General features: G+C 44.8%; 1 protein-coding gene across 49 annotated transcripts in view; it reads left to right on the top strand.

Annotated features, from left to right (window-relative positions):
• LOC105465213 (aspartic peptidase retroviral like 1) overlaps positions 1–21,792 on the top strand; it is a 147,433-nt gene that overhangs the window by 42,932 nt on the left and 82,709 nt on the right. The window contains exon 9 of one of the 49 annotated variants that reach the window (XR_011611874.1): positions 1–20,173. The exons of the other annotated variants lie outside the window; for them this stretch is intronic. The gene's annotated coding sequence lies outside the window, so the exon portion shown is untranslated. Of the gene's footprint in view, positions 20,174–21,792 lie in introns of those variants that run through there. 49 annotated transcript variants of the gene reach the window in all.

Raw genomic sequence — 21,792 nt, 5'->3', positions numbered from 1 at the left:
TTCCCTGAGCACATGCTGTTGAGTAATCCTGCCTGGACCAGTCCTTCCCTCACCCTAGACTTCACCTTCAGTTCCCCTTTATACCACCTGCTGAAGCTGCCAGCCAGCCTTTTCCACCACCCTCCCTCCCCCAAGGGTGTTTGGCTTCTCAGACCCTAGCCTGAGCTAGTGCCCTTGGCTCACTAGGGTCTTGCCAGGAAAGTCAAAGGAGAACATACATACTGCCAAAGAGTACCTAATAATGAGAATTCCCATGCTGAATTGTGATTTATAGTCAGCATAGCACATGTGTCACATGATTATACTTAGGCTGATTTTAGCCCGAATAATCTGCTTCTGTGATCCTGTATGTGGAAAACCTAGAAATTTCTCTGTGATCCTCCTTCCTGGATCACTAAGAGACAAGTCAAGACATAGGTTCATTGTACCACCTGTATTAATCTGGGCCTTGTTGAGACCATTTAAAAAAGGTGTGATGCTAGAAGTAAGGTCCAGGCCTCCCACACACAGTTTCAAGGCTGTGACCACAGTCAAATCCTGTTGCTTTGAGTCCAAAGAGTTTAAAATAGTGTTGGAAACCTCCTAGGGAAAACAAAAAAACAACACCATAACTTCCTGGGTAAGGAAGTGACATGTGCTGACTAGAGCAGGAGGGGTAGCCAAGGCTCCAAGTTCTATTCTGGACCTGCTGTTGATTTGAGGTGTGACATTCAGCAATCTGAGCTGATGTTCTGTAGCTCGGATTGGTTTCTCATCTTCCGCAGAGAGAGTGAAAAGAGGCTGTGCTTGCAGTGGAAAAGGTGAATACTGGTCTCTTGTCCTTTAGGAGAACCTCACCATTGCACATCCTGCCTCTCATTTGAATTTCCAGGCTTCTTTTTTAGAGTCTCGCTCTGTTGCCCAGCTTGGAGTGCAGTGGTGTGATCTTGGCTCATTGCAACCTCTGCCTCTGGGTTTAAGTGATTCTCTCACCTCAGCCTCCCAAGTAGCTGAAATTATAGGTGTGTGCCATCATGCTTGGCTAATTTTTGTTTTTTAGTAGAGATGGGGTTTCACCATGTTGGCCAGGCTTGTCTCGAACTCCTGACCTCAATTGATCCACCTGCCTCGGCCTCCCAACCAGGCTTCTTTTTTAAATGCAGAAATACCCCCAACCCAGAGTTAGTATAGAAACCCAGCAATGTTGTTTATGTTTTACTTGAATTCATTTCATCAGAATTGCATTCCTTTTAACAGTGTGATTAGATCAGCTCTTGTAGGGGATGGCAGCTTCAATAGGGTTTAGGAAAGAAAAGATTTGTGTGGGGCACACACATTGGCTTTGATAGCTTGAGGATACCAGGTACATGATAGTTTAGATGGATAACAGAAACTTGTGTCCATTGAGAGCCAGGCATGTATTAGATGCTTTCATATATAATTTAATTATAGTACAAACCAATAAAGTATTCCCATTTTTTGCATGTGAGCAAGCTGAAAAAGAAGTTATATAACTTGTCCAAGGTCACACAGCTAATAAAAGGGCTGAGCTAGGATTTATTTCTCCTCAAGTCTGTACAACGCCAAAACCCATGCTGTTTTCACAGAGCTTTTCTGTCCCTGGTGAGATTTAGGAAAGGGTGGGAGAAAGAAGGGTGATGAGATGCCGTCTTTACCTACCTCGCGATTTTGCTTGTTGGTACGTGTTTAGCTAGAACATTCTGTTTATAGAGTACTAGATTCTATATATAGAGATGCTGCAACAACATATGTGGGAAAGATACCAATTGGCTGTAGGTGAGGATTTCAAGAAGTCTTTGTTCTTCATCACAGTGTAGGCCACACGTGTCAAAACAACACTGGTAATTGGTTTGCTACTAAAGTGGCTCTGTCTTTTTTTTTTTTTTTTTTTTTTTTTTTGAGACGGAGTCTTGCTCTGTCGCCCAGGCTGGGGTGCAGTGGCCGGATCTCAGCTCACTGCAAGCTCCACCTCCCGGGTTTACGCCATTCTCCTGCCTCAGCCTCCTGAGTAGCTGGGACTACAGGCGCACGCCACCTTGCCCGGCTAGTTTTTTGTATTTTTTAGTAGAGATGGGGTTTCACTGTGTTAGCCAGGATGGTCTCGATCTCCTGACCTCGTGATCCACCCGTCTTGGCCTCCCAAAGTGCTGGGATTACAGGCTTGAGCCACCGCGCCCGGCACTCTGTCTTATCATCTACATAAAATCTGTTGATGTGGCTCACAAAGTCAGCTGTGATGGGGCTAGAGGTGAGGGTGTGGTGTGTTATTGCATGTACTGGAGCTGGTGGCACCTGTTTTGTGACTGTTAACATTGAATGATTAGTGAGTAAATAAGAGGTGTCTCGGCCAGGCGCGGTGGCTCACACCTGTAATCCCAGCACTTTGGGAGGCCGAGGCGGGCGGATTACCTGATGTCGGTACTTTGAGACGAGCCTGACTGACATGGAGAAACCCTGTCTCTACTAAAAATACAAAATTAGCTGGGTGTGGTGGCTCATGTCTGTAATCCCAGCCACTTGGGAGGCTGTGGCAGGAGAATCGCCTGAACCCGGGAGGGAGATCGTGTCATTGCACTCTAGCCTGGGCAACAAGAGTGAAACTCCGTCTCAAAAAACAAACAAACAAAAAATTATGTGTGTCTCTTTTTTTCTTTTCCAAGGGAGACAGATAGCAGTGGGTGCTGGCACACATTCAGGGTTCCTGGCCCCTGGGCTAGCAGAAGAGATGGCTTGAAGGTGTCAGGTGATGGAATACAAAGAGCTGGTCTGTCAAGTGGTATAATTTCAGGCACCAAGAATGTGTCCTGCCCCTCAAAAACTTGTCCTGGCTGTTTGCTATTGCTTGGAATCCCACAATTGAAATTTCTTTTTCTTGATTTAAATCTTTGAGACCCTGTTAAAAATGAAGAGACTCCAGGAAGGGTTTTGATTGTGAAACATCTTGGTCATGTTAAGTGGAACTGTGAATGAGTTTATAAGATTGATTTCTGAGAACTAGACTGAGGAAGGGATAGAGAGGAGAAGGCACTGTGCTCCTAGTTGTAGGGACAGGAAGGAGACGCCAATGAGTTTGAGATAAAGGCCTTGAAGAGAGATGCTGGGTCCCTAAAGAAATACTTGGTTTCCTTCGCAGTTTTGTCTGAGAAAAAACAAGCAGCTGAGGGTGATGGTTATGGAGGCCCATGACCCCCAAAGAGGGTATGCTGAGTAGACAGATTTCCCACCAGCGCGTTCGGATGGAGGCACAGTGTTGTGTGGAGAGCTGCTGACAGCTAGAATGTAACCAGGAGTGCTGGACCTTTGCGTCTGTGGTTTACTGTGATGTCCTCAGACAAGACTGTCACAGATCTTAGAAGGGGGGGGAGGAACAGCTTCCGAGAAATGATGCAAAATGGTGGCGCAAAAGAGGCCACCAGTGGCAACAAGGGTAGGGCATTTCCTTCGTGGCTGGTGGTCACGGACAACTTCTGGTCTCAATTTCCCAATGAGCTATGCTAAGAGCTTTACCGGAAAGCAAAATAAGCCATGCCAGAAGCAATGACAAAGCACTCGAGGTGTCCATGCAAAGGTACAGTTCCTCCTTGTGCACTAATTTTGTGGAGCCAAAATAGCTGATCCAGAAGCTGTGAAGATAGTCCCTATGATTAAGACATACAACTTTTTTTTTTTTTTTTTGAGACAGAGTCTCACTCTGCCACCCAGGCTGGAGTGCGGTAGAGCAATCTTGGCTCACTGCAACTTCCACCTCCTGGGTTCAAGTGATTCTCCTGCCTTAGCGTCCCAAGTAGCTGGGATTACAGGCACGCACCACCACACTCAGGTAATTTTTGTATTTTTAGTAGAGATAGGGTTTCACCTTGTTGGCCAGGCTGGTCTCGAACTCCTGGCCTCAGGTGATACACCCACCTTGGCCTCCCAAAGAAGGCATACGACTTTATTGGCCCGATTTCTGCCAAAGAGAGACCCTTCCTAGTTGACTTGGCATCATCTTTCATTCACCAGTGCTCACTAACTGCCTTTATGATTAGAATTCTCAAAGCATTTTCTCCCCTAAGGGCATATTTTGCAGAGGCAACTCAAATCTCAGTGCCTTTCTGAGCTCCTTACAATTGGGTTTATAGATGCCTCCACCCTGAGGTTCAATTTCACTGTCCGGCCGGGCGCGGTGGCTCAAGCCTGTAATCCCAGCACTTTGGGAGGCTGAGACGGGCGGATCACGAGGCCAGGAGATCGAGACCATCCTGGCTAACACAGTGAAACCCCGTCTCTACTAAAAAAATACAAAAAACTAGCTGGGCGAGGTGGCAGGCGCCTATAGTCCCAGCTACTCGGGAGGCTGAGGCAGGAGAATGATGTAAACCCGGGAGGCGGAGCTTGCAGTGAGCTGAGATCCGGCCACTGTACTCCAGCCCGGGCGACAGAGTGAGACTCCGTCTCAAAAAAAAAAAAAAAAAAAAAAAAAATTTCACTGTCCGTATTCCTATCCTAAGTCTAGAGCACTTTATTTTTGATCCAGACTTTTGGCTTTACTGAGGACTCTTGGGTTGTAGCTAATTTTTTTGGACACATTTCCCTAGTGGGCAGCCTAGGAACGGCCTCTCCTCCCTATCCCCCAAGTTTGGCAAGGTCTGTACCTCCTACCTTAATGGAATCAGCACTACTTGAGATTTCTGAACCTCCCACACCATTTTCTCTCCTCTCAACCCCTGCAGCCTCATACATGAGGTCTAGTGGAAAGCAGGATCTGCTGATCACTAGGATATTAGAACCAGTGTCTCCAGTAGGAAGGAACTCCTGGGCATGTGTTCTGTGCCCTGAATGACAGCTCTCTGCCTATCAGTTTCTGCTTTCCCGCCGTCTCACCTTTATTTTGACTTTTACCTAGAAATACAAGCGTTGTCTTGTTTCTCTGCCTGGACTTCCTAACCCTGTCCAGGACTAAAGCCCTGCTGTCAGTCCCTCACCAGGGACTGTCCAGCCTTCCCCTGGCCAGGTCACTTACCTGATACTAGAGCCTTTTCTTGCATCTAGGCTTTAGTAGGTAGAGTTCTGTCCATGCACAGATCTCCCTGTGTTGACCACCTTGAACTTTGCCATCTGCTCTTTGGGCTAATTAGATGTCATGCTAGTCTGTCCCGCTGCCTTCTAGAACAAGGCTCTTAGCTTCGTTGAGCTCTTGCCCTGGATTTCATGTTAGCTGTCCAGCTGCCTCCACCTCAAAAAGAGCTTTTAATATGCATTGTAAAACTCCAAAAGGGAAGTAGAATATGTAACATTTTTCAAACGTATTTAACTAGAGATCCTTTTTTTTTTTTTTTTTCCTGAAGGAATATTTATTAAAATCTTACAGAATATGTGTTTGGTGGAGTACAGTTTTGGAAAGAGTGAATATTTATTCCAAAGGAATGGACATCAAATGGAGTAATTCCAGATGAAGATAATGTTACTATTACCTTCATCTGAAATTCCAGATGAAGGTAATAATCACTATTTCCTGTGTGTCTGCAAAAGGATAGATAGCTCTAATCCACAATGGAACTCTGAAATGAGGAGGAAGGAAGAATTCTGCATTCTTTCGCCCACTTTGAATCCTCTTCTCCATCCCAGTGGAAACAGGAAGTGGTAAATGCTATGGTGCCATCATGGCCATGGCCATCACTGGCTTCTGGATACAAGATAGGAGGGCTTCTCTGAGGCTCTCTTCCCTAGGTTGGACCTCCGTCAGAATTTCTCTAGAGCACTTCTGAGCACACTTCCTTCTACTCTGGGACTATATTCATCTCAGCATCAGTCTCAAGTCTTACTGCTAGTTCAGGATTTTGACGTTACACATGGGGATCAGTGCCAAATGGGAAGTAGCTCATTTTTATGGAATGGGTATGACATCAATTTTCTACCTTCCCTATTAAATTTCTCTTCTATATCTTATGGGCAGTCTAGACTATAATATTTTTTTCAATCCTTGAATTCAAGATAAGCTCATGCTCTGTGGGCAGGGTGTGTTACAGGTGGGTTGCCATTTAAATCTGACTGGGTGGGTGACCAAGTACCAGGAATTGAAGCTGACATAGCTAGTAACCAAAGAGCAAGCCGGTTACTTCCCCTGCATGCCATTCCCAACCAACACAGCTCGGGAAAGATCACCTGAAAGAAATCTCTAAGACTTCTGATGAAGAAATTACTGGGTCCTCTTGACACCCTCATATATGTGTCTTTATTGTCGTGAGTGAGATCTATTAGTTGGCTGATCTCAACTCAGATAGTTGGCTTAGCTAATCATAAGACAAACTAGATGGAAAGGCTCAGCTTTGACCGTGACATTAGATATGGATGGACCATGTCCTTAGGTATGTTCTTTGAACATCCAGTAAGCAGCATTCTGCATATACAAGCCCCACCCTTAGGGCGTTAGCCTGTGGCATTTGTCCATTTTTGCCACTTCTTCTGAAAGACCATGGTTTTAATTGAAGACCAGGGAGTCAACTTGCTTATTGAAAAGTGGGAAGAGGGCTTGAAATGGGCATTCAAAGATCTTAAATAGAGCTTGTAGTTTCTTTGGTCTATAGGTATTTGCCGCGTTATTTTATTTTGTTTTTGAGTCGGAGTCTCTGTCACTCAGGCTGGAATGCAGTGGCGCAATCTCGGCTCACTGAAACCTCCACCTCCCGGGTTCAAGTGATTCTTCTGCTTCAGCCTCCCAAGTAGCTGGGATTACAGGTGCCTGCCAATGTGCCCTGCTAATTTTTGTACTTTTAGTAGAGACGAGGTTTCACCATCTTGGCCAGGCTGGTCTTGAACTTTTGACCTCATGATCCACCCACCTCGGCCTCCCAAAGTCCTGGGATTATGGGCGTGAGCCACCGTGCCCAGCTGGCATTTGCTAAGTATTAATTGGCCTATAACTGGAAAACTTGTTAGCAGCTTTAGGAAGGCTGTTAGGGAAGGTCTTAGGTTGCAGTGAGCTGAGATCACGCCACTGCACTCCGGCCTGGGCAACAGAGCAAGACTCCATCTCAAAATAAATAAAAATTTTAAAAATGAATAAAGAGACAAAGTCTTGCTCTGTCACCCAGGCTAGAATGCGGTGGTGTGATCACAGTTCACTGCAGCCTCAAACTCCTGTGCTCAAGCAATCCTCCTGTCTCAGCCTCCCTGAGTAGCTGAGATTACATAGGTGGGTGCCACTATGCCCAACTGTCTCTACTCCCTCTATGTACTGTCTCTAGATGATGCCATCTATATTTATTGGTTCAGCTACCACTAATACATCAAGTACTTTAATACTATCATCCCCCACCTAGATTTCTCTCTCTTCTGAGTTTCTTACTCATAATAGCCAAACACTATTGGCATTGTAACCTGGATAGCTCTTAAGCATCTTAAACTCAGCATGTCTCAAGCCAAATTATATTCTTCATCAAACCATTCTTTTTCCCCATTCCAAACCTCCTCCTCCTCCTCCTCATTTCCTTGATTTAGAAGCATCACCAACTAGGGTCATTTATTAACATGCTTTAGCATCACTGTCTTCTATTCCCCCCCTGGGAATTTAATAGGCTCCGTTTGTAAGATGTCTAGGATGTGGTTCTTTCTTTTCTTATTCAAGAACAATTAAAGGTTAAGCTGAGATTCAGACTCTTAAGTAAAATGGAAGTCCTGGAGAGGAAGCATCTGAGGGCTAGAACCTTGAGAGAAAACTTGAGAGTTGACTAAGGCCACCCTTAGGTGCAGTAGGGGCCAGAAGACCTCTTTAGGAGCATGCAGAATGGAGAAGAGGTGGGGCGTATGATCCTCAGTTTGTTTCTTGTGCAAGCAAAGTAATTGGCACCTCCCCTGCTGGCTGTTTCTGTAAATCACTATGGAACCTCATGTAATTTGGTTTAAGAGTCTAAGGATTCAGCATCCTAGTGTAACCCATCAGCTAGCTAGAGTCATCCTTTTCCTTAAAGTTTTGGCTTAAAATGTCATTCTTCAACTTACAGCAGGAATTGTCCTGATTCCTTCTTCAGATTTCTTCAAATTCCCAGGTGCTCTGATTTTGAGCTCTTGCTTCCACTGAATTTATTCAGATTATGGATGGTTTACTAGATCAAGTACACTGTCCTTGTTTCCATCCACATTGATACAGATGTAGAACTCACAGCTAAAGCCTTTATATGTGTTGCAGACTTTTATCAAAGGTTTGGGATAATGGAGAGAATTGAACATTGAACATAGCAACAAAGTAAGCAACTTGAATTCTAATACTGGTTATTCCTGTTCCTCAGAGTACTCTTGCCCACCCCTCCAGTAGGGATTTGTCATTACTCATATCACCCACATATGTTGGCCTTGTGTTTTTTGTTTTTTTGGTTTTTTTTTTCTGAGACGGAGTTTTGCTCTTGTTGCCTGGGCTGGAGTGCAATGGCACGATCTCGGCTCACCGCAACTTTTGCCTCCCAGGTTCAAGTGATTCTCCTGCCTCAGCCTCCCAAGTAGCTGGGATTACAGATATGCACTATCATGCCTGGCTAATTTTTGTATTTTTGATTGAGACAGGGTTTCTCCCTGTTGGTCAGGCTTGTCTCGAACTCCCAGCCTTGGGTGATCTGCCCACCTCGGCTTCCCAAAGTGCTGGGATTACAGGTGTGAGCCACCTCGCCCTGCCAGCCTTGGTCTTTTATAATCTTATCTTTCTCTCCTCTGCAAACTCTCCTCAGCATATTACCACTAGAACTCCAAATACTTCTCTCATTCTATTTTGCAAGCAATTTAACTCTCTCAAACTCTTCATCCTAAAATCACTTCTGGGTTCACTTCTGTGTGTCCAGAGCCCACCAAGGGGAGTAAAGAGCTTCATACGCCTCTTTTTTTTTTTTTTTCGAGACATGGTTTTGTTCTGTTGCCAAGGCTGGAGTGAAGTGCTATGATGTGATCATAGCTCATTGTAACCTCAAACTCCTGGCCTCAGGCAATCCTCCCACCTTAGCCCCCTGAGTAACTAACACTTACAGGTGCTCACCACCAGACCTGGCTATTTTTTTTTTTGTTTTTTAGTGACAGGGTCTTGGTATGTTGCCCAGGCTGGTCTCGAACTGGCCTGTGGCCTCAAGCAATTCAACTTCCTTGGCCTCCCAAAGTGTTGGGAATAAAAGCATGAGCTACTCTGTCCAGCCTTCATGAATATTTCTTTAGCTACACAAAGAATAATCTGTAGACCCTCTGATGTTTACTTTTCCATTATCTTCCCTCTTTTGAAGGTATTTCTTGTTTTGAATAGCACTTACTGCTTATCCTCATAATGGTTTTACATTGAAGGATCTATGGAGGAAAAATTGGAGGATATTCTAGGTAAAGGCAACAATAAAAGCAGCAACCTTCGTAAAACCTGTTGTGGATAAATGAAAAACTAGTCCAACTGGGAAGAAGGATTCTTGTCAAGGAGGAGAGCTCAGAATAGATTAGAAAGTCCAGAAACAGACCTAGGTTTCAACAGGGAAGGATAGTGTTAGGACAAATGATACAGGACAACTGGCTGACAAGAAAAAAAATTTCTGTCACCATGTAGCAAAATTAATTCTAGATGGATTACAAGTTTTTACATAAAAACTAAAGTAATAAATGTACTAGAAGATAATTTTTTTAAAAGTATGGCACTAAAGGCAGAAACTATAATGGAAAATATGTGATGAAATAGCTAAAAAAAGGAACAGCATAAGCAAAATTAAAAGTCGACGACAAACTGGTTAAAAACCAATTTTCAGCATATCTCTAATGTACACAGAGCTTTTACACATTAATAGGAAAAAAAGCAAATACTACAAAAAAATAGACCACAGTCATAGAAGAATGAAATCAAATGTGACTAACAAAGCATATAGAAAATGCTATTTCAGCCAGGTGCAGTGGCTTCTGCCTGTAATCCCAACACTTTGGGAAGTTTCTACAAAAGTAGCCAGGAGTGGTGGTGCACACCTGTAGTCCCAGCAGTAGCTCAGGAGACTGAGGCACAAGAATGGCCTGAACGCAGGAGACGGAGGTTGCAGTGAGCTGAGATCACGCCACTGCCCTCCAGCCTGGGTGACAGAGCAAGACTCTGTCTCAAAAAAAAAAAAAAAAAAAAAAAAGGAAATAGGCTAGGTGCAGTGGCTCATCATTCCTGTAATCCCAGCACTTTGGGAGGTTGAGGCAGGCAGATTGCTTGAGCCCAGGAGTTTGAGGAGAACAGAGTAACAAGTCACTGATAATGCCAAGGTGTTTGTCTACACCAAAATTGGAGGGTTACCTGTCGTGATGGAAATGGGGCTAACTGGAAAGGGGAGCCACTCCTCTAGAAGGGGAAGATGGATTTGTTTCCTGGGGTTGAATTTGAAGAGCTAGAGGTACATCCAAGAGGAAGTGTTCTATAGGCTGGAGATTTCCATTTAGAGAAAAAAATTACTTCTAAAGTAGAAGCAGTAGGTGGGAGTGGAGACTCCCCTAGATTTGGCACCCTTGACAGGCTTGGAGGGGAGGTGGTATTTTGGTTCTTCCCTTCCTGCCGGAAGTCTCCTTGAGAGACACTGGAGAGGAGTGTGTGGTCTCAATTAGAACCTAAAGAGTAGAGAGTAGGGAGAGGTAGGAGTGGGCAGTAATCATAAACAACAGCCCCAACAGCATTTAAAAATTACTTTAGGCTGGGCGCAGTGGCTCATGCCTGTAATCCCAGCACTTTGGGAGGCTGAGGTGGGAGGATCCCTTGAGCCTAGGAGTTCGAGGCTGCAGTGAGCCATGATCGTGCCATTGCACTCCAGCTTGGGTGACAGTGAGTCCCTGTCTCGGAAAAAAATAAAAATTACTTTACAAAGTGACATTATGGTGACTTAGGTAACAGAATCCTGTGTGTTTTGGATTATTACTTTTTTTTGTTTTTTGTTTGTATGTACACTGATAGGTAATCTTCCAATTTTGGTGTAGACAAACACCTTGGTGTTATCAGTGATTTGTTACTCTGTTCTCCTCTTCCTACCTGAGAGACTGTCAAATCAGCGCTTACTCTATAAAGTGTCTTAAGATTGATCCATTTCTTTATAATCCCACTGCCCACCCTAGTTGCTACCTTATTATTTCAGACTTGTATTGCCATTACAGCTTACTAACTGGTTTCTCTAATCTCATTTTCTGCTTCATTCATTTTGCATGCTACACCATAAAACCTGCGCTGATCACTGCTTTTATCACCACTATCTGTTCAAGAGCCTACAATGGCTCTTCATTACCAAGCCCACCAAGGTAAAATAGTTTTGTCTTGTTTCAGCCCACCCACCACGTTCAAGTAACAGTTGTCTCTTCTTCTGCCCACCTCTTCACTGCTCCTAGCTCCAGGTGGCAGCTTTTGCTCTGTCTGTCCCTCCTTGGAAAATTCATCTCTAAGAGACAGGGAGTGGAGAAATGAGGAATGAACTTTGAGGCTGAATATATCTGAGAATGCAGAATTAGGATTCAAACTCAGATATTCATCCTCAAAGTTCATTTCTCATTTCTTTATTGAATTCTGGCTTCATTTCTTTGAAAGTAATACAGTAAAAGCATATTGACTTAGACCAGTGACAGAAGGGCTTTTTTGAGTTAGTTAAATGAGAAAAAAAAATTGTGAAGTCATTAGGTTTGTTTATTTTTGGAATTCCATGGTACCTCCACTTGTGTATTCGCTAGCTGATAGAGATCCTGAGAGGAGCTGCTTTAATGAGTAGAAAATCAGGAGTCCCTTAAGTCACTTCAGTTTTTCAAGGCAGTCATACTTATGGGATTAAATTATTTAACTGACTCATTCAAATAGTATAAATACAAAATGTAATTATCTCCTATGAGGAGTTCAGAATCAACAGGGTCAGTGTTAACAGAAATTCTCCTGCAATTGCTAGACTGGTGTCTGCTAAGAATCCTGCAAGGCATCTTGCACCTCAGTGCTTGGTGCATTGTGGGCAGTCAGAAAATGATGATCCAGTAAATGAGTGAGTGAGAGAATTACTAGTGGAATCTTTCTCCTTGAGGCATGTTGAGCTGTGTGAAACAGTCTTCCCACAACCTCACACTGTAGTTTTGCTGGGTTGTTTAGGGACAAATCATGTTGCTTAGATTTTATAGTGAGAGGGAGGACATGGAGGCACCATAGGACTTTTCTGCTCTATGAGCTGGTAATTCCACAAAGAAGGAGTGTTTTCTTTCTTTCTTTTTTTTTTTCTTTTTTTGAGAGGGAGTCTCGCTCTGTCGCCCAGGCTGGAGTGCAGTGGCCGGATCTCAGCTCACTGCAAGCTCCGCCTCCCGGGTTTACGCCATTCTCCTGCCTCAGCCTCCCGAGTAGCTGAGACTACAGGCGCCCGCCACCTCGCCCGGCTAGTTTTTGTATTTTTTAGTAGAGACGAGGTTTCACCGTGTTAACCAGGATGGTCTCGATCTCCTGACCTCGTGATCTACCCGTCTCAGCCTCCCAAAGTGCTGGGATTACAGGCTTGAGCCACCGCGCCCGGCAGAAGGAGTGTTTTCAAAACTGGTAAGCTGGTATCACTTGAGTCCCAGTCACTGGATCTCTCCTCCTAGAAGATCAGCCTGCTGAGAGTCCCTGGAACAATTGAGGAGGGTCATGGAGGTAGGAGATTTCCTACTGGCAACCTGGATCTTGCCCAAAGAGGGCCCCTACTTTATAGGTCTGCTGTAGGAGGCTCTTCACCTCCCTTCCTTCTCATTGCTTGAATTCTAAATCCGGAACCTCTCTGACCCATCTCTGGTTTTGGATTACACAGAGGGCCCTGCCCTCTGGCTGTACGCCATTCGTGATATTTAGCCCTGCTGGAAATTACACTCTCTACAAGGGTAAAGCAAACTGGGAGGTGCTGGTTCTGGCTCCAGAGGGACTGGGGACTGGGGCCTGTCACCTGGCCTGCCTGTGTTTCCTGTTGAGTATTCCTGGCCACCTTTTTTACCCTTAGCACACCAACTCCAAGCCCATAATTCTGCCTGGGTAAGGGTTAAAAGAAACTACCTTCTTCAGAGGGTCTGTGGGGGCAGGAATGTCAGTGCTTTGGAAGAAGCTCCTGACAGCAACTGCCACATTCTGCCTTTGGAAGAATTGTTGGTCTCATATAGATGATCTAACAGTTATATTGGAGGTGTCTGTGGGCAGTGGTATTCATATCACAAAAGGATTTCCCACCAGGTTCTTTAAGTATTGGACCTGCTTTTCAAAATAAAATCTGATTTTTTTTTTTTTTTTTTTGAGGCGGAGTCTTGCTCTGTCGCCCAGGCTGGAGTGCTGTGGCCGGATCTCAGCTCACTGCAAGCTCCGCCTCCCGGGTTCCCGCCATTCTCCTGCCTCAGCCTCCCGAGTAGCTGAGACTACAGGCGCCCGCCACCTCGCCCGGCTAGTTTTTGTATTTTTTAGTAGAGACGGGGTTTCACCGTGTTAACCAGGATGGTCTCGATCTCCTGACCTCGTGATCCGCCCGTCTCGGCCTCCCAAAGTGCTGGGATTACAGGCTTGAGCCACCGCGCCCGGCCTTTTTTTTTTTTTTTTGAGACAAAGTCTCGCTCTGTCGCCCAGGCTCAAGTGCAGTGCCACCATCTCTGCTCACTGCAACCTCCGCCTCCCGGGTTCAAGCAATTCTCCTGCCTCAGCCTCCTGAGTAGCTGGGACTACAGGCGTGTGCCACCACGCCTGGCTAACTTTCTGTATTTTTAGTAGAGACAGGGGTTTCACCATGTTGGCCAGGCTGGTCTTGAACTCCTGACCTCAGGTGTTCTGTCTGCCTCGGCCTCCCAAAGTCCTGGGATTATAGGCTTGAGCTGCCGCGCCCAGCCTGAAATCTGATTTTCAAATGGGTAAATAATGTATGATTATTCACAGAATATCAGCATGAAAAAGTTTGAGGGGTTGGGTGCAGTGGTTCACACCTATATTATCCCAGTACTTTGAGAGGCTGAGGCAGGAGGATCACTTGAGCCCAGAACTTGGAGACCAGCTCCAGCAACATAGTGAGACCCCATCTCTATTAAAAACAAAACAAAACAAAAAAAAAACACTTGAGGTCCCCAAGGCAAATTTTCTTGTTTCAGAAATGAGCAACCCTAGGAAGGTCCAGCTAGTGGCAAAGCCACATCCATGATGAGGAGCTGCCACTCAGCTTGTATGAAAGGAATTGAAGCAGACGGGAGCAGGCACTGCCTGAGAGTTAAGTCTCAGTCTTTCCTGGAGGAGCATTTCCCTGAGTATTTTTTGGGTGAGGGAGGAGGCAAATGCATTCTTCCCCTAGGAATGCCCTGCTCATCCCTTTCAGACTGGGTAATGCTGACCTCACTGACTTATCCTAGTTATTCCAGACTGAAACCAAAATGACACAGTATCATGAGTGTCAGTATTTGAGACTTTTCAAGGCATGTTTCAATGAGTGAAAGCCTAAATTATAGGATATGAATGAGTGAATGCAACTTTATTAGCTTCAATACATAAGGAAAACTAACATTAAGTTAGCAAAATGACAGTGGAGGTTTTTCAGGTGGCCTGATTTAATGAGTTGATTAGACTGATTTATAATTAAAATTAGCCCTTCTGTAACAGGTGTTTATAAAGTACATTTATTCATTTTCAAATATTTTTTAACTGCAGAGAGTTCTGTGATAACTTGAATTGAGCCTGCTTTTGAGGAACTTTTGTTCAGTATAAAAATAATTTTAATTGTAGATAGAGTGTTAGGATGTGACAGATACAGATTAATCTGTGGGAATTCAGAGGGAGGAGAGATTTTTTCTAGCTTTTAAATTGAGAGAGGTAGGTGAGTTTTGTGAAAACAGGGTTGTTTTAAAGAACACTTTAAACAGTTTTGCTTATACTATGGTCAGAGGTAGCATTAATACAAAGGAGAATCTATTATCATTCATAGTATTAAAAATTATGAACGAACCGGGCGAGGTGGCGGGCGCCTGTAGTCCCAGCTACTCGGGAGGCTGAGGCAGGAGGAGAATGGCGTAAACCCGGGAGGCGGAGCTTGCAGCGAGCTGAGATCCGGCCACTGCACTCCAGCCTGGGCGACAGAGCGAGACACCGTCTCAAAAAAAAAAAAAAAAAAAAAATTATTGGCTGGGTGTGGTGGCTCACGCCTGTAATCTAGCACTTTGGGAGGCCGAGGCGGGTGGATCATCTGAGGTCAGGAGTTCGAGACCAGCCTGGCCAACATGGTGAAACCCCATCTCTACTAAAAATACAAAAATTAGCCAGGCATGGTGGTGTGTGCCTGTAATCCCAGCTACTTGGGAGGCTGAGGCAGGAGAATAACTTGAATCCAGGAGGCGGAGGTTGCAGTGAACTGAGATCACGCCAGTGCACTCCAATCTGGGTGACAGAGCGAGACTGTCTCAAAAACAAAAAATTATTAATATTATTAAAACTCTGAATTAATAGCAATACAGCATACTTCTTTTCCTTGTGCTTCTTTGATAATCACTGAAGCCATTTTCCAAAGAGCAGAACCTTTGGCAAGAGGAATTCACTCTTACTGGATGGTAGCTCTGTAGCTAGTGAATGAGAAGCAAGGATGTGGACCCAGTCAGGGAAGCTGCACTTTTAAGAAGCTTGTCTATAAAGTGAGAAGAGTTAGTGAAAGGAAGACATGGGTTGTGGAGAGGGCTATTGATTTACATTTTGAGACCCAAGCATGTCCTTTTGCTGTGGGGAAAGAGCTGGATAAGAGGGAGAAGTTGAAGATTGGAAAAATAAATAAACACTTTGGGAAGCTGAAGTGGAGGATCACTTGAGCCCAGGAATTTGAGAACAGCCTGGGCAACATGATAAGACCCTGTCTCCACAAAAAAAATTAAAAAATTAGCCAGGCATGGTGGCATGCACCTGTAGTTCCAGCTACTTGGGAGACTGAGGTGGGAGGATCTCTTGAGCCTGGGAGGTCAAGACTGCAGTGAGCTGTGATCATGCAACTGTATTCCAGCCTGGGCCACAGAGTGAGACCTTGTCTCTAAAATAAATAACAATTGAAAATAGAAATAAAAATTGTTGAGCAAGGCCCTTGGGGAGAAGGGGTTACTGCGTTCTGAGTACTGGCAGAGAGATTAAACTTGAGCTGAACAAAGGACAGGGCTACCACTGAGATGAACATTACCACCACCTAATCTGTAGGAATTCAGAGGGAGGAGAGATTGTTTCCAGCTTTTGGATCTAGAGAACTAGGTGAGTTTTGTGAAAACTGGATTGTTTTAAAAAATAAACAGTTTTGCTTATACTATGGTCAGAGGTAGCATTAATACAAAGGAAAATCTATTATCATTCATGGTATTAAAAATTATTGGCCAGGTGCAATAAAGCACCCTTTATTGCTTTCCTACCTTTTGCCAACACTCTGCTCAACATTTTTTTTTTTTTTGAAAACAAGGTCTCTGTTGCTCAAGCTGGAGTACAGTAGTGTGATTGTAGCTCACTGCAGTCTCCATCTTCTGAGCTCAAGTGATCCTCCTGCTTCAGTCTCCTGAGTAGCTGGGGCTACAGGCATGCACCACCATGCCCAACCAAGTTTTTGTATTTTTTGTAGAGACAGGGTTTTTCCATGTTGACCAGGCTAGTCATGAACTCCTGAGCTCAAGCAATCTGCCTGCCTCAGCCTCCCAAAGTGCTAGGATTACAGGCATGAGCCACTACACCCGGCCATTTTAAAAATTTTCAGTAGAGATGAAAGTCTCACTATGTAGCCCAAGCTGGTCTTGAACTTTTCTTTTTATTTGAGAGAGAGTCTCACTGTTGCCCAGGCTGGAGTGTAGTGGCAAAATCTTGGCTCACTGCAACCTCCACCTCCTGGGTTTAAGCAGTTCTCCCACCTCAGCCTCCCGAGTAGCTAGGACTATAGATGCATGCCACCATGCCTGGCCAATTTTTTTTTAGTAGAGACAGGATTTCACCATGTTGACCTGGCTGGTCTCGAACTCCTGACCTCAGGTGATCCACCTGCCTTGGCCTCCTAAAGTGCTGGGATTACAGGTGTGAACCACTGTGCCCAGCCTGGTCTTGAACTTCTGAGCTCAGATAATCCTCCCATCTTGGCCTCCCAAAGTGCTGGGATTATAGATGAGAGCCACTGCACCTGGCTGAGCATTTAAAAAAAATATTTAAATTTATTCATATTTTTTAGAGACAGGGTCTTATTGTGTTACCCAGACTGTCTTCAGAGTCCTGGGCTCAAATAATCCTCCTGCCTCAGCCTCCCAAGTAACTGGGACTACAGGCATGTGCCATCATGCCAGGCTCTTCTAGGCACTTTTAAATTTCGTTTGATGGGGCAAAGGATGTAATTGGGCAGAGGGATTTGGTAAGATTCTGGGAGACAGAAAGTTGGAGTTTTCTTCTTTTGAGTTTTGTTTTCTTTGGGCAGAAGTTGAGGTCATCTGCTGGTAGTGGGCAGAATGGTATGGTTTTTAAAAGCTGCTGTAGGAGGACACCTGAGTTGGGCTGAAGACCCAGCTAACATAGGAGATGATGAATTTTAGAGGAAGTAGCCCTCATGACTTCATGGTTGCTTTAGCAGCACAAAGCAACTTGGGGTTAAAACAAAGGAGGACATTTGTGTTCAGATAGTAGCTGTGTTTTGTGGGGCAAATGGAAGACATGGAATAGGGGGGTCTAGGGTATTGGTAGGAAAGTGGCCTCTAGCTGGCTAGAGAAAGAAATGAACCCAAGAGAGGAGTGATAGGTGGCATATGATAGAGAGTGGGGTTGTCAAGGGGCTGGAAATCCCAATGAAGTTGAAGAACAGAAGCTGTAGAAGTAAAAACAAGGAGATGCAGAAATATAGAAAGCCATGATCAGGCAAAGGGTGTGACTTGAGGTGGAAAGGCATTCTGTGCCTCAGAGGCCAAAGTCCTTGATAGCTGGAAGGTCTGCAGATGATAGCAGTGAGGAAGAGTGTAGTTGTTTGGCATGAGCCTCGTGAAAGGAAGGATTTTTTTGTAGCAATAGTGGCTTCAGAGTAGCACTGAGGCTGGGCGTGGTGGCCCATGCCTGTCATCCCAGCACTTTGGGAGGCTGAGGTGGGCAGATCACTTGAGGTCAGGAGTTCAAGACCAGCCTGGCCAACATGGTGAAACCGCGTCTCTACTAAAAATACATAAATTAGCTGGGTGTGATGGCACGTGCCTGTAATCCCAGCTGTGGCAGGCGAATTGCTTGAACCCAGGAGGTGGAGGTTGCAGTGAGCCGAGATTGCACCACAGCACTCCAACCTGAATGACGGAACAAGACTCCGTCTCAAAAAAAAAAAAAAAGAAAAAGAAAAGAAAAAAGTATCTTTGAGGCGAATGTCTGTTTCTCCTTGTGGGGTGTCTTTTTTTTGTTTGTTTTGTTTTTTGTTTTTTTTTTTGGACAGGGTCTTGCTGTGTCTCCCAGGCTTGGCACAATCTTAGTTCACTGGAGCCCCGAACTCCAGGGCTTCTCCTCCTAGTATTGCTAGGTACTGAAGAATGATTTCATGGCATGACTTTCATTTCCCAGAAAGCAAGTTCCTAAATGAGTATCAAGTTTCAGCTAGAGGGAAGGTGGCTAGGACCACCTTTCAGTCTTGCTTTCTGTACTGCCTAAGTAATGCAGAGTCTTAATGGGGCCTAGGGTGTTCTGGCCAAGTAGGACAAGCTCCACAAAGTCCTGGATCTTCCTTTGCAGGTAACAGGCGCCATTAATTCTTGGGGGAAAAGCCTGTGGCCCTCTTGCAGGCAAAATCCCATTTGGCCGCTAGGATTTTTTAACTGTTTAAGATCAGATTGAGCTGAGCCAGTGCTAATCATCTGTGAGAGGCTGAATGGAAGCTTTTAAAAAGGTTTCTTTCTTAAAACTGTAGGAGTCAATGGACTCTTGAGCCTTTCTGTTCCTTTGGAGTCTGAAATTTATTTTTCTTGAGCTATGTTCAGTCATCTGCTTCACAGTGACAGCAGAAAATGCCCTAAAAAGTCCACATAATTTGGAAGAGTCTGGAAATACTCAGATAATTGTTCATATAGATGTTTTTGAATTTTCAGTGGTTCAGGATTCTTTCAACATTGTTAGTTCATGACCGCAAGCATTTAAAAAGCAACTTCCAAATAACTCAAACAAATACATTAAAATCTTCACAATTCTTTTTGCCCCTTTTTACCTTGACCCATTTTCACCACCATTCTGGCTATAAAACCAGATGTGAACAGCTCAGAAAATGAATGCCTAACCAGCCATTTCACCACAGGAGCCTAAGCAGAAGAGGCTGTTTGGATCAGAGCTTGGGGTGCACTGCTCCTGTCTCTGTACTACTTTTTTTTTTTTTTCTTTGAGAGGGAGTCTCACTCTGTCACCCAGGCTGGAGTGCACTGGCACAAATCTCAGCTCACTGCAACCTCCGTCTCCCAGGTTCGAGCAATTCTCCTGTCTTAGCCTCCCAAGTAGCTGGGACTACAGGTGTTCACCACCACACCCAGCTAATTTTTGTATTTTTAGTAGAGATGGGGTTTCACTATGTTGACCAGGCTGGTCTTGAACTCCTGACCTCAGGCTCCCAAAGTGCTAGGATTACAGGTATGAGCCACCACGCCTGGCCGTCTGTGTACTTTTGGTTTGTAATGGGTTTTGCTACATAAAAATGAAAAACTTCTGTCTGGCAAAAGTCATTATAAACGAAGTTAGAAGACAGCCAATAGGTTGGCAGAAAAATTTTGCAATATATGTAATAGACAATAGGCTAATATCTATAAAGAGTTTCTACAAATCAATAAGAAAAAGACAAACCCTGGTAGGAAACGGGCAGAGAATACAAAGAAGTGCTTACCCTTGAGCACAGAGTTCTCTAGACAAGGATGTTTATTGCAGTGGTAAATATCCACAAGTAGGGGTAGTATGAAGTACTATGTGGCTGTTAAAAGATGGAAGTACCTGTAATCCCAGCACTTTGGGAGGCCGAGACGGGTGGATCATGAGGTCAGGAGATCGAGACCATCCTGGCTAACACGGTGAAACCCCGTCTCTACTAAAAAATACAAAAAACTAGCCGGGTGAGGTGGCGGGCGCCTGTAGTCCCAGCTACTCAGGAGGCTGTACTCAGGAGGCTGAGGCAGGAGAATGGCGTGAACCTGGGAGGCGGAGCTTGCAGTGAGCTGAGATCCGACCACTGCACTCCAGCCTGGGTGACAGAGCGAGACACCGTCTCAAAAAAAAAAAAAAAAAAAAAAAAAGGATGGAAGTAGGTTTCTGTATCAGTGAAAAAAGCGAATGAGGAACAGTATGGATAGAATGTTCTCATTTATTTTTTATTTATTTTTTATTTTTTTGAGACGGAGTCTCGCTCTGTTACCCAGGCTGAAGTGCAGTGGCACGATCTCGGCTCACTGCAAGCTCCGCTTCCTGGGTTCACGCCATCTCCTGCCTCAGCCTCCTGAGTAGCTGGGACTACAGGCGCCCGCTGCCATGCCCAGCTAATTTTTTTTGTATTTTTTTAATAGAGACGGGGTTTCACCGTGTTAACCAGGGATGGTCTTGATCTCCTGACCTCATGATCCAACTGCCTCGGCCTCCCAAAGTGCTCGGATTACAGGTGTGAGCCACCGTGCCCGGCCTTATTTTTTATTTTTAAATTTAATTTTAGTTTTTGAGACGGAGTCTTGCTGTTGCCCAGCCTGGAGTACAATGGTGTGATCTTGGCTCAACTTCTGCCTCCTGGGTTCAAGCAATTCTCCAGCCTCAGCCTGTTGAGTAGCTAGAACTACATGCATGTGCCACCAAGCCCAGCTAATTTTTGTATTTTTAGTAGAGATGGGGTTTCTCCATGTTGGCCAGACTGGTCTTGAACTCCTGACCGCAAGTGATCCACCTGCCTTGGCCTCCCAACGTGCTGGGATTATAGGCATGAGCCACCGTGCCTGGCTTAAATTTCTTTTTAGAGACAACATCTTGCTTTTTCATTCAGGCTAGAGTACGGTGGTGCCGGCATAGCACACTGCAGCCTCTAGCTACTGGCTTCAAGCAATCCTCCTATCTCTGCCTCTCAAAGTGTAATCCCACAATTTGGAATTACAGGCATGAGCCACCATTCATGGTCCCCATTGATGGATAGATTGATTGATTGATTGAGACAGGGTCGTCCTCTGTATCCCAGGTTGGAGTGCAGTGGCTCAATCATAGCTCACTGCAGCCTTGATCTCCCGAGCTCAAGTGATCTTCCTGCCTCAGCTTCCTGAGTAGCTGGGACTGCAGGCTCACATCATCATGCCTGGCTAATTTATTTTTATTTTTAGTGGAGATGAGGTCATACTATGTTGCTCAGGGTGGTCTTGAACTCAATCAGTTCTCCTGCCTCAGCATCCCAAAGTGCTGAGGTTACAGACATTAGCCATCTTGTCTGGCACCCATTTATTTAAAAAAATTTTATAATTATTTGATTTAGAATGTGTATATTGGCTGGGCACAGTGGCTTATCCCTGTAATCCCAGCACTTTGGGAGGCTGAGGTGGGTGGATCTTTTGAGCTCAGGAGTTCAGGACCAGCCTGGGCAGTAGAGACCATGTCTCTACTACTGAGCCAACTGACGTGGGAGGATAGCTTGATCTTAGGAGGCAGAGGTTGCAGTGAGCTGAGATCATATGACTGCACTCCAGCCTGGGCAACAGAGCCAGACCCTGTCTCAAAAAAAAAAAAAAAAAAAGTAGCAAAAGCATATAACCTGTTTTAAATTTTAGCTTTTTTTTTGTTTTTTCTTTTTTTGAGATGGAGTTTTGCTCTTGTCGCCTAGGTGGAGTGCAATGGCGCAATCTCAGCTCACTGCAAGC

The sequence above is a fragment of the Macaca nemestrina genome, chromosome 13 (assembly GCF_043159975.1).
Source record: "Macaca nemestrina isolate mMacNem1 chromosome 13, mMacNem.hap1, whole genome shotgun sequence".
Classification (NCBI taxonomy): domain Eukaryota; kingdom Metazoa; phylum Chordata; class Mammalia; order Primates; family Cercopithecidae; genus Macaca; species Macaca nemestrina.
This window is presented reverse-complemented; position numbering and strand designations above follow the sequence as displayed.